General features: G+C 35.9%; 1 long non-coding RNA gene across 3 annotated transcripts in view; it reads left to right on the top strand.

Annotated features, from left to right (window-relative positions):
- Positions 1-12,484, top strand: part of LOC136038524 (uncharacterized) — a 137,485-nt gene that overhangs the window by 23,893 nt on the left and 101,108 nt on the right. For 2 of the 3 annotated variants that reach the window (XR_010620234.1, XR_010620233.1), the window contains exon 4: positions 405-500. This is a non-coding gene — a long non-coding RNA (uncharacterized LOC136038524). Of the gene's footprint in view, positions 1-404; positions 812-12,484 lie in introns of those variants that run through there. The other variant, XR_010620232.1, reaches the window with a different exon arrangement.

Below are 12,484 nucleotides of genomic sequence, written 5' to 3'. Positions count from 1 at the left end.
ACAGAAGGTCTTGAGTCGGAGTTTGGTTAGCCTGTTCATTACCAAAATATAATATTAATTGAAGTCTAGTCCAGGTAGGGCTACGGTATACGCTACAGATGAATTTCACCGATTCGCGATGAGGTGCCCATCTCGATTGGGTTTACTGTTATGTCCCATAATATTCTTATCCCTGTGATAGTAATCCCTGTGATAATATATAACACTGCAAGAATTGTAGATACTAACCAAATTATTGTTTGCTTCATTAATAAAATAAAGAAGTAGAATAAATAGGCTAAAAGATCAAGATTTATGAAAATCATAAAATATCTCAATTTTAGTTGAAAAGGCCTTTCCTGACTAAAGGCCGGCTCAGCTTAGAATGTTTTTAGTTTCGTCTAGTTATTCGTTCTGTATTCCAGGATCAAGAATGTCCTTAAAAGAAAACTACTTAAAAAGTCCAGCAGCCCTCAGTTCCGTCAATACCTAACAAGGCAGTGTCAAGGAATGACTCGAACGTAAGTTGTTTTTGTCTTTTTTGTTTGTTTTACTAGTTTATAACTGTCTTTGCCTACAACTTCAGGTTCAGTCAGTTATCTATTTTTGGCTGTTCAAAAAATTTTTAATTGCAGTATTTCGGTTTTATTTATCACAATTTCTACAACCATTTTATAAGAGTTTTTAATAAATTCTCATGTTGATCTTGTAAGTTGTTTCTTATTACTTAAAAGGAAATTTTCGAAAAATAAGTTTTCCACAGAAAAGTAAAGGCCATATTAAACCTATGATTAGCAGAAACATGCCTTTATAATAATTCAAACACAAAAGGACCAGAAAATACTATTAAAGAATAAATGAAAGCAAACGCGAAAGGATTTAAATAAACAATCTTAGCAAACAAACTTACAACAGGTACTAACATAAATAACAAAATAAATCTCAAAACGAGTAAAAAATAAATTGAAAATGCAAATCAAGTTGAAAACGAGCAAAACTTACTACACCTGGGTTTTACAAAACCTGGGTTTGGATACTGAACCTTCCCCAAATGTCAAAGTCTAAAAACTTGCTGCGTCGTTGGCGCTTTACTGATAACTCTTACAAATGTCTCCTTTTGTACTTATTACAATATTGAAAATGAAAATAATTACAGTGATATTAAATTTTGAATTGATGAACTTTCAGCAATTTATATCAAATATTTATTTTCGTTTTATTAATTCTTTCAATGACTGTTCAAGACAGATGTAGTTTTCAAAAGAAACAAGAGTTTGTCCACTGCCAGGACTCATTAGGAAACAAATTTTATAGGAAAACCATTATATTACAAACATTTTTTTTTTACATTGACAAACATTGACAATAAAAATAATAATTACACTGAAATAAAATTTTTAACTGGGGAGTTTTCAGCAATTAATATCATTATTTATCAAATGTTCTGTTTAAATTCAATAGTTTTCTACAAGACTGTTTAAGACAAATTTAGTTTTCAATTAAGCGCCAGTTATCCCTTTGGGTTTAGACTATAACAATGAGGGAAGGGGGCAATAGCCAAACTTTTGTTTGTAGTGATTTTTGTTCGTTTTAAGCTTGATTTGCATTTTCAGTTTAATTTCTGCTAATTTTAAGATTTATTTATTCATTCATATCAGTATTTGTTGTATGCTTGTTTGCTATGATTGTTTATATTATTTCTGTTCGTTTAGGGTTTTCTTGTTTCTTATATAGTAATTTCTGTTCGTTATGAGTTTGAATTACAATAAGAATTTGTTTCTGTAGGTCTTTAAGATTATTACGGCCTTTACTTTTCTGATTACCGAAATTCCCAAGTTTTTCAACATTACATATTTCATATTTTTTCAAAATCAAAGCATCAAAACTAGTATTGAGGTTTTAGCATCGAAGTAACAAAGTATCAAGGCAAAGACGCTGTGAAAGTAAACAACAAATCAAGGTTAACAGTAAAGTTAACAAAGTGTAAATTAAACAACAATCAACTTTTAGAACTTACAGCTCTTGCCAAGTAATTTAAAGTTGACCTGCCATCAGTCAATAAAATTAAACAAAATAGCAATAAGCAACTTGAATAACCTATAGCCCTTGCCTCAAGGGGTGGGAGGTTCAACGCTGTAGCGTTGCCTATAGTAAAAGCTATACGGCTCTAGTGTTTTATTATTATTATTATTATTTTTTTTTCCCCACAGGCGAAAGGAAGGAAACAAATGGAAGGGGTCATCGTATAAACTTAAAAGAAGGCTCATTTGATTGAAAATCGTTAGTTCTAGTATCCTTGTCAAGAGTCAAAAGTGATAGGAGGGCTTCTAGCCCAATGCCCTTTTCCCCAAATACATCCGATAAAATTTTGAGATAATAATTTTGTTAACAATCGTTCAAAGATCATATAAGATAAACTCCGGGGTCGACATCCCCCCAGGGCTCGGGGCCAGGCGCTGTAAGTTATATCCTAGGGATAAATATGGTTCTTATAGAAGAGGTGCTCGTATAAACTTCAGAGAGGGCTCATTTGATTGGAAATTAAAAGTTGTCAATCACTTTTTCAGAGTTGAAAGTTTTCGGAGGGCAACTGCCTCCCCTCGTTTATCCCCCTTTTTTCCCAAATGTATCGAATAAAAAGTTTGAGATAGCAATTTTGTTAAAAATATTTCAAAGATCATATACAAAAAATCCGGTGTCGACACAACCCCCAAGGGCCCAAGGGCAGGTATGGTAAACTATTTCCTTGGGGTAATTATGGTTCTTATGGAAGGGATGCTTGCTGCTAGCCTGCCACCCCCCTCTCCGACGCCTTTTCCCCCCAAATGCATCAGATAAAAATTTTGAGATAGCCATTTTGTAAAAAAAAAATCATTCAATGGTCATATAACAAAATTTCCAGTCATGTTACAACCTCCAGGGTCTGGGGGCAGACGTTTTAAGTTATAGTCTGGGTATATATGGTTCTTGTGCAATGGGATATTTGTATAAATTTCAGAGAGTGCGCATTTGTTTGGAAAGTGAAAGTTCTACTTTTTAATTGCCAAAAGAGATCGGACGGCATGTGCCCCCCCCCCTGCGCTTATTTTGTAAAAGACAGTTAAGAATCAAATAACAAAAACTCAGGTGTCGATACTACCCCTGTGGCCCGGGAGAGTCATTGTAAGTTATACCCTGGGGATATATAAGGTTTTTATGGAAGGGATGATCGTATAAACTTCAGAGGGCTCATTTGATTGGAAATCGGAAGTTTTAGTTTATCATCTAAGAGTCAAAAGATATCGAAGGGTAACTAGCCCCCCCCCCGTTCCAAGCCCTTTTTCACCAAATTCATCCGATACAAATTTTTATTTAGACACTGTTTTTTAAATAGTTCAAAAATTAAGTAAAATTAAGTAACAAAAACTGCGGTGTTGACACAACCCCTCTGGACCCTTGGGGTAGGCATTGTAAGTTATTTGCTGGGGGCGTGTGTAGTTCTTATGAAAGGAAATTTCGTATAAACTTCAAAGAGCGCTCATTTGATTGGACATCGAAAGTTCTAGTTCACTTCTTAAAAGTAAAAAAAAGAGATCCTAGGGCAACTAGCCCCCCCGCTCTTTTTCCCCATATCCATCCTATAAAAATTTTGAGATAGCTATTTTGTTACAAATAGTTCAAATGTCATATAAGAATAATTCTTGATTCAACGCAACCCTCAAGGGCCCGGGGTCGGCGTTGCAAGCTGTGCTCTAGGGATATATTTAGGTCCACTGGAAAGGGTGATCGTATGAACTTCAGAGAGGGCTCATTTGATCGGAAATTGGAAGTTCTAGCTCTCTTTGTAAGAGTTGATTGGGATCGGAGGGAAACTAGCCCCTCCTCTCCACGCCCTATTTTATTCAAACACATCCGATAAGAACTTTGAGATAGCCATCTTTTTAAAAATAATCCAAAGATCATGTAACGGAAACTGGTGTCGACACAGCCCCCCAGGGCCCGGAGCAGGTGATTTAAGTAATGCGCTGGGAGCATATAGGTTTTTTTGGAAGGGATGCAAGTATAAACTTTAAAAAGGGCTCATTTGATTAGAAACTGAAAGTTTTAGTTCCCTTTAAAGAGTCAAAAGTGAACAGAGGGCAGCTAGCCTGTCCTCCCCTTCCCACGCCTATTTCCCCCAAATGCATCAGATATAGTTTTGAGATAGCTATTTTGTTACAAATAGTTCAAATGTCAGATAAGAATAACTATTGATTCAACGCAACCCTCAAGGGCCCGGAGTCGGCGTTGTAAGCTGTGCTCTAGGGACATATATAGGTCCAATGGAAAGAATGATCGTATAAACTTCAGAGAGGGCTCATTTGATCGGAAATTGGAAGTTCTAGCTCTCTTTGTAAGAGTCGATTGGGATCGGAGGGAAACTAGCCCCTCCTCTCCAAGCCCTATTTTATTCAAACACATCCGATAAGAACTTTGAGATAGCCATCTTTTTAAAAATAATCCAAAGATCATGTAATGGAAACTGGTGTCGACACAGCCCCCCAGGGCCCGGAGCAGAAGTAATGCGCTGGGAGCATATAGTTTTTTTTGGAAGGGATGCAAGTATAAACTTTAAAGAGGGCTCATTTGATTAGAAACTGAAAGTTTTAGTTCCCTTTAAAGAGTCAAAAGTGAACAGAGGGCAGCTAGCCTGTCCTCCCCTTCCCACGCCCATTTCCCCCAAATGCATCAGATAAAATTTTGAGATAGTCATTTTGTTAAAAAAAGGGATGCTCGTATAAACTTTAGAAAGGGTTCATTTGATTGGAAATTGAAAGTTTTAGTAACTTTTGAAGAGTCAAAAGAGATTCGATGGTAACTAGCCCCCCTCCCCACACCCTTTTTCCTCAAGGCCATCCGATAAAATTTTTTAGATAGCTATTTTGTTAAAAAATTTATTTCAAAGGTCAGATAAGAAAAACCCCGGTGTCGATACAACCCCCTAGGGTCTGAGGGGAGGCATTGTAAGTTGTGTCCCAGGGGGCGTAAGTAGTTCTCGTAAAAGGGATGCTTGTATAAGCTTCAGCGGGGCTCATTTGATTGGAAATTGAAAGTTCTAGTTTACTTTGTAAGTGTCAAAAGAGATCTGAGGGCAACTAGCCCCCCATGTCCTTTTCCCCCAAACCCATCTGATAAAAATTTTGAGGTAGCTATTTTGTTAAAAATAGTTCAAAGGTCAGACATGAAAACTCCTCAGTCGATGCATCCCCTCAGGGCCCGGGGGTAGGCGTTGTAATTTATGTTCTTTGGGCATATATGGTTCTTATGGAAGGGAGGCTCGTAAAAACATGAGAGAGGGCTCATTTTATTGGAAATTAAAATACCTGATCACTTTTAAGAGTCAAAAGAGATCGAAGGGAAATGCCCCCCCCCTTCCATGCTCTATTTTCCTCAAACACATCCGATAAGAACTTTGAGATAGCCATATTTTTAAAATAGTTCAAATATCATATAACTAAAACTCTGGGGTGGACACAATCTATCAGGGCCAGAGGGTAGGCGTTCTAGTTCAGTTTTTAAGAGCCAAAAGAGATTGGAGGACAACTAGCCCTCCCCTACGCCCTTTTTTCCCAAATACCTCTGCTAAAACTCGAGATCGCCGTTTTGTTAAAAATAGTGAGAATCCAGATAAAATCTCCGGTGTTGATACACCCCCCCCCCAGGGCCAAGGGGCAGATGTTATAAGTTTTGCCCTGGAGGCATATATGGTTCTCATGGATAGGATGTTCGTATAAACTTCAGAGGGGGCTCATTTAATTGGAAACTGAAAGTTCTGATTCTCTTTTTAAGAGGCAAAAGAGAGCAAATGGCAACTACCCCCCCCCCATGCCCTTTTTCCCCAAAGTCATCGAATAATAATTTTGAGATAGCTATTTTGTAAAAAAATTGTTCGAAGATCAGATTAGAAAAACTCCAGTGTCAATACAACCCCCCGGGGCCTGGGGGAAGGCGTTTTAAGCTATCCCCTAGGGGCATATATGGCTCTTATGGAAGGGATGCTTGAATAAACTTCAGAGAGGGCTCATTTGAATGTAAACTGAAAGTTCCACTTCGTTTTTTTAAGTGTCAAAAGAGATCGGAGGGCAACTAGTCCCCCCACACCTTTCCCCTCCAAACCCGCCGGATACAAATCTTGAGATAGCTATTTTTTTAAATAGTTGAACTGTCAAATAACATAATTTTCTTTGTCAACATACCCCCCCCCCAGGGCCCGGGGGCAGGTGTTGTAATTATGTCCATGGGGTTTATATGTTTCTTACGAAAGGGATGTTCGTATAAACTTCAGAGGGGGCTCATTGGATTGCGAACTGAAAGTTCTAGTTCACTTTTTAAGAGTCAAAAGAGATCTGAGGGCAACTAGCCCTCCATGCCCTTTTTTCCCAAAACCCATCTGATAAAAATTTTAACAGTTTTTTTTAATAGTTCCAATGTCGGATAAGAAAAACTCTGGTATTGACGCAGCCCCCCAGGGCCATGGGGAAGCCGTTTTAAGTTATGCTCTCGGGGCATATATGGTTCTTATAGTAGGGATGCTCATATAAACTTCGAAGAGGGCTCTTTTGATTAGAAATTGAAAGTTCTAGTTCACTTTTAAGACTCAAAAGAGATCCTATGGCAACTTGCCCCCCCCCTATCCCTTTTTTCCCTAACCCATCTGATACAAATTTTGTGATAGCAATTTTTTTTAAATAGTTCAAACACCAGATCATGAAACTCTGGGGTCGACACAACCCCCAGTACTCGGAGGCAAGTGTTTTAAGTTATGCCCCGAAGGCGTATCAGGTTTTTTGTAAGGGTCGGTCGTATAAACCTTAAATGTGGCTCATTTAACTATAAATTGAAAGTTCTAGTTCACTTTTTAAGAGTCAAAAAAGATCTGACCGGAACTAGCCCCCTTGCCCTTTTTCCCCAAGTCCATCCATTACAACTTTTGAGTTAGACATTCTTTTTAAAATAGTTCAACACAATCCCCCAGAGCCCGGGAGCAAGTGTTTTAAGTTATGCTCAGGAGGTGCATAAGGTTTCCTAAGTGAGGTGTAGTCGTATTAACTTCGAAGGTGGCTCATTTGATTGGAAATTGAAACTTGTAGTCCCCTTTGTATGAGTCAAAAGTTAATGGAACGCATGTACCCCACTGTCACAAACAGCCTCTTTTCCTAAAATGTATAAAATCCAAATTTTGAGATAGCAAGTTTGTTTGAAAAAGTCAAACGATAAGAAATTACTATTAAAGAATAAATGAAATCCAAAACGAACAGAAATTAAATAAACCCTCATAGCAAAAAAGCATACGACAAATACTAATATAAATGAATAAATAAATCTCAAAAACGAGTAAAACTTAAGTTGAATATGCAAATTAAGCTTAAAATGAACAAAAATATTTTTCCATTGAGGCATAAATAAAACCCAAAACGAGCAGAAATTAAATAAACAATAGTCGAAAACAAACAAATAATGATTTCGAATAAAAATGTGAAAATAAATCTTGAAACAAGTGAAACTTAAAATGAATGTGCAAATCCAGCTTGAATCGAAAAAAAATTCTACAGGGAAGAGTTTGTGTTTTGCCTCCTTCTTTCACTAAAACCTATTGCGTCATTGGCGCTTTACTGGAAACGAATTATGTTACAAATATTTTTTTATGTACTTATTATAACACTGAAAATAAGCATAGAAATCAAGTAAAATTAAATTTTGAACTGATGAGCTTTAACCAATTAATATCTTTATATATCAAATATTTAGTTTAATTTTATTAGTTCTTTCTAAGACTGTTCAAGTCAAATATAGCTTCATTGCAAACAACAGTTTTGATATTGCCCCGTGCCTGACTGTAAAAGTCTAAAGCCTACTACGTCATTGGTCCTTTAATGAAAACGAGTTATACTAAAAATATTTTCTTTTTAGTTATTGCAGCATTGAAAATGGAAATAAAATTACATTGAAATAAAATCTTGAACTGAAGATCTTCCAGTAATTAATAGCATTATATATCATCTGATTTTATTTGTAATTTTCAAGACTGTTCAAGACACATATAGTTTTCAGTAAAGTGCCAATGATGCAGTAGGTTTTAAACTTTTGCAGTAAAAGATGGAGGCAAAACCCAAGCTCTTCTTTGTAGCTATTTTTTCGTTTCTAGCTGGATTTGCATATTCAATTTAAGTTTCATTCGTTTTAAGATTTATCTACTAATTTATATTAACAACTATTGTTTGTTTGTTTGCTATGGTTGTTTATTTAATTTCTATTTGTTTTGGGTTTCATTTATGCCTCAAAAGCAAAATGTTTTTGTTCGTTTTAAGTTTCATTTTTATTTTTTATTTTTTAGTAGTAGTATTAATTTATTAACCAAAGGAAATAACACAGACAAAATCAATCGGTAGCACACCAAAAGCGTTGCTTGCGAGGGTGTGTTACTAACAAAAAGAAGAAAAAAAGAACAAAAACAAAAAACAATGAGTTAATCTAAAATTAGCAGAAAGGTGAAACCGTGTACCGAGAAAAAAAATTATATACATAATTCATACACAATCAAACAACATAATATCATGATCCCGAAGCAAAAAAAAAAGAAAACAAAAGAAAAAAAACAATAAACAATTATTTTCAATACTAAATCAATCAATCTCAATCTATTTCAAAGGTATACCTACCAAGAAACCCCACACGCAGCACGGCCTTAAATTGATTAATGGGCAATTCTTTAATACTTGGAACAAGCTTATTCCATAGCTTAGCCCCTCTATAAAAAATTGAAAAAGCAGTCCTACTTGAAACTAGGCGAGGAACCTCAATATCTCCACTTGTTCGAGTTCTATGATCATGAATATTAGACCTATCCCGAAAACTTCCCGTAAAACATTCTGGAACGCACCCATATTGGTACTTATACATAAAAACCAGTGTATAAAAATCACGCAATCCGGCTGCAGGCATTATATTTATCATTCTATACATTGACCTGACCGAATCCCGGTTCCCTATTCCACAAAGTGATCTAATGGCATTATTCTGCAGTACGCGGATTGGGCGAAGTATTGAGGGGAATGTCCCAAGCCATACAGACGAGCAATACAAAATATACGGATGAATCAGAGAAAAATATAATAACCGTATAACATTTGAAGGAAATAAATGTTTTAGTTTATGGATAATCCCTAAATTCCACGATAATATTCTACTTATAGCTTTTACATGGCACTTAAATGATAAAATTTCGTCAATAATAATCCCAAGGTACTTAACGGACTTTGATTGCTTAACAATTCCCTTCGGTGTAGCTATTTCCATAATCCAAGGATAATAATTTGGGGACCGTGAAAAGATAACAAAATTTGACTTCTTTATATTTAGGTCAAGGCGGTTTATCTTCATCCAAAGACATGTCATAGTCATTGCTGCATTAATTGTTGAGGTAAGTTGTTGTTCAGTTGAGGCAACACACATCAATGTCGCATCATCAGCAAATAAGGGTGTAGTGATCCTGGTTCCCGAAGGTGCGGGATTCACTATATCCCCTATTCTAGAAGTAGTTGCAACAGCATTTGCCAGATCATTTATAAAAATCAAAAAAAGAGTAGGACCTAACACAGAACCCTGGGGGATACCATATTTAACAAGACTCTAACTTGAGGAAAATCCATTAATGTGAACATAATGCTCTCTGTTTTGGAGATAATCACAAATCAAAGCTAAAGTAGCCCCTCTTAGTCCATAAAATTCACATTTTCGAAGTAGTAATTGGTGGTCAACAGTGTCAAATGCCTTAACCAAATCAAGAAACAGACCCGCTACTCTAAGCTTATTATCAAGAGCTCCATTGATTATCGAAGTTATATATGATAATGCCATCTCTGTGGTTCTCCCTTTCCTGAAGCCAAATTGAATTGGATTTAATAGATTATGCAGTTCCAAATGATCATAAACTCTAGTGTTAATACACTTTTCTAGCAGACGAGAAATAACAGGTAAGACTGAGATAGGCCGATAATTTCCAAGATCATTCTTATTACCGCCTTTAAAAACAGGGGTAATCTTAGCAATTTTCAAGCAATCAGGAAACGTTCCCGTTTCAAGCACAAATTAATGAGAGAAGTAAGAATATCAGCAACATAAGGAAACGCTATTTTTAACACCAGAAGATTGAGTGAATCACTACCTGCCGATGTATTTTTCATCCCAAAGATAATTTTCTCTACTTCATCACGAGAGAAGGGTCTCATATACATAGAAATATCAATTGGAGTCTTCATAAAAAACTCCAAGGGAGGATCATCATCAGAAGATACTATACGGGGAGATAAATCTACGCCAATATTAGCCAAATGTTTGGAAACAGCATTACATATCTCTTCGGGTTCCTTCGTTGGTAGGCCATTCTGCATTACTACTTCATCGGGAATAATAGAGTTCTCTGTCGATATCACACTTTTAATTATTTTCCATGTTTTTGCAGGGTTACCACAAGTGAATTTATTTACGAAATGTTTTTTTTTGCATTTCTCAATAATTTATTCAGGGCATTTCTATAATTTTTATAAATTCGTAAGCAGATCGGATCATTTCCATTATTTATGGAATTCTTATAAAGTTTATCTCTTTTATTAATACAGCGCAACAAGCTAGGCGAGCTCCATGGTTTCTTAGGATTATTTTTCCTTGATGACGAACGAACCATTATAAATGTTTTTGTCACTAACAAAATTAGTTTATCGTAAAATCTTTGAAAACTCGTATTTATATCATCCGTAAGGTCTATTAAATTATTCCAATCAACTTCTGCAATTGCCTGCTTAAATTTTTGAAGGTTACTCTGGCTAAATACGTGCATTGGACTCTTAGGAATTATTGTTGCTGGCTTTTGGGGAATACAGAGATCAAATCTTGTTGAAATCCCAAAATGATCGGATACATCTGTAATAATAACTCTTGGAGCTGAAAAAAAACAAATTTGGAAAAATATTGTCAATTAGCTTTGATGATGAGGCGGTTACTTGTGTGCATATATTTATAGTTGGAAATAAACCATAGGACATACAAAGCTGCAAAAATCCATAGAAACACTCGCATCAAGCTCACTTAGGTCAATATTAAAATCCCCGAGCATCATAAATGGATGTGAACTAGTTGCTAGTTTCTCCAGCTGCTTATCCAAAAGATCCATAAAGATTGGTATGGAGCCAGATGGCGGCCTATACAATATAATAACAAATGCATCTTTAGGTTTCAGCCTAAGCTGAAGAATAAATGGTTCAAAAACCATTTCCTGGTATACTACTAAGTCATTTCTTACCAAAACCTCAATATCGCTTCGAATATATGCACCGTTTCCTCCATGTTGCCGAAACTGTCGATTCCTTGTGTAGAAATTATATCCTGGTATATTTAAAAGAGCGGAGTTGTGGTCATTCAGCCAGGTTTCAGTAAGACCGATGACCTGGAAAACCGAAAGATCACATACTTCATTTAAAAAATTAAACGAAGAATTTAATCCTTGACAATTAAGATGGAAAACATTGAGGCCTCTCGTATCTCCATACTCAGATTGGATTCCATCTTTAAACAAATATTTGGAACTAGTTTATAACGCCCTGCTACTCCAATGTCATAACTCCGATGTAGCTGCTCCGTAACTATACCCCCAAAATCTACATTAGAAGCTTCCAAAGTATTAAGACGGCTACTGCTCCGGGAATCACGATCATAATTATCCATTGTCATTAAAAACAAAATAAATCTCGGTACATGGTTTCAATAAACATAACAAACAGACACAAAAAAGAAAAACAAAAATGATCCACATAATAACACAAATAAGAAAAAAAAAAGGCCATGAAAATATTGCCTGTTACCCGTTCATATAAAGCTCAAGCTCCTAATACAACGACTCACAACTTAATAATAAGCACACATCACAATATCGTAAGAATACTTAAAAACTAACTTAACAAAACTTCAATAAGACTTGATCACCAAAATACACAAATTACGGTATCAACAGATCCTTTGCATTGTACCAAAGCACTTTCTCTACAGTGTTATCTTTTTTTACACAAATAACAGGGGGTAAGGCAAGGGGTACCCAGCATTCCACTCCTTTATCCACTAGACATTTACGGATGGCCAGGAGTTCCTTGCGTACAATACGCACACGAGGTGTAACGTCATCACCAATAAAAATATTATTATAAGTGCTGAACTTTTTCCCTTTAAGTTTCTTCGCATTTTTCAGAAGAGAAAATCGAACTTGCGTATTATCCACTTTAATTTTAACGAACTTTTTAGAGCACTGGATAACACTAAACGACGGCAAATTTTCGCTATTTAATGATAATCCATGTACCATCACTTCTTTAATCAAAGACTCAGCATCCTCGAAGGGTACTTCATTCAATCCCCAAAATAATACATTGCGCTTATTACTGCGATTTTCCTCCACAAATGATTGGCTGACTACTGAATTTATTTCTTCTTTACATTT

The sequence above is a fragment of the Artemia franciscana genome, chromosome 18, assembly GCF_032884065.1.
Source record: "Artemia franciscana chromosome 18, ASM3288406v1, whole genome shotgun sequence".
NCBI lineage: Eukaryota > Metazoa > Arthropoda > Branchiopoda > Anostraca > Artemiidae > Artemia > Artemia franciscana.
The sequence above is the reverse complement of the archived record's forward strand: the minus strand, read 5'-3'. Positions and strand labels throughout refer to the sequence as shown.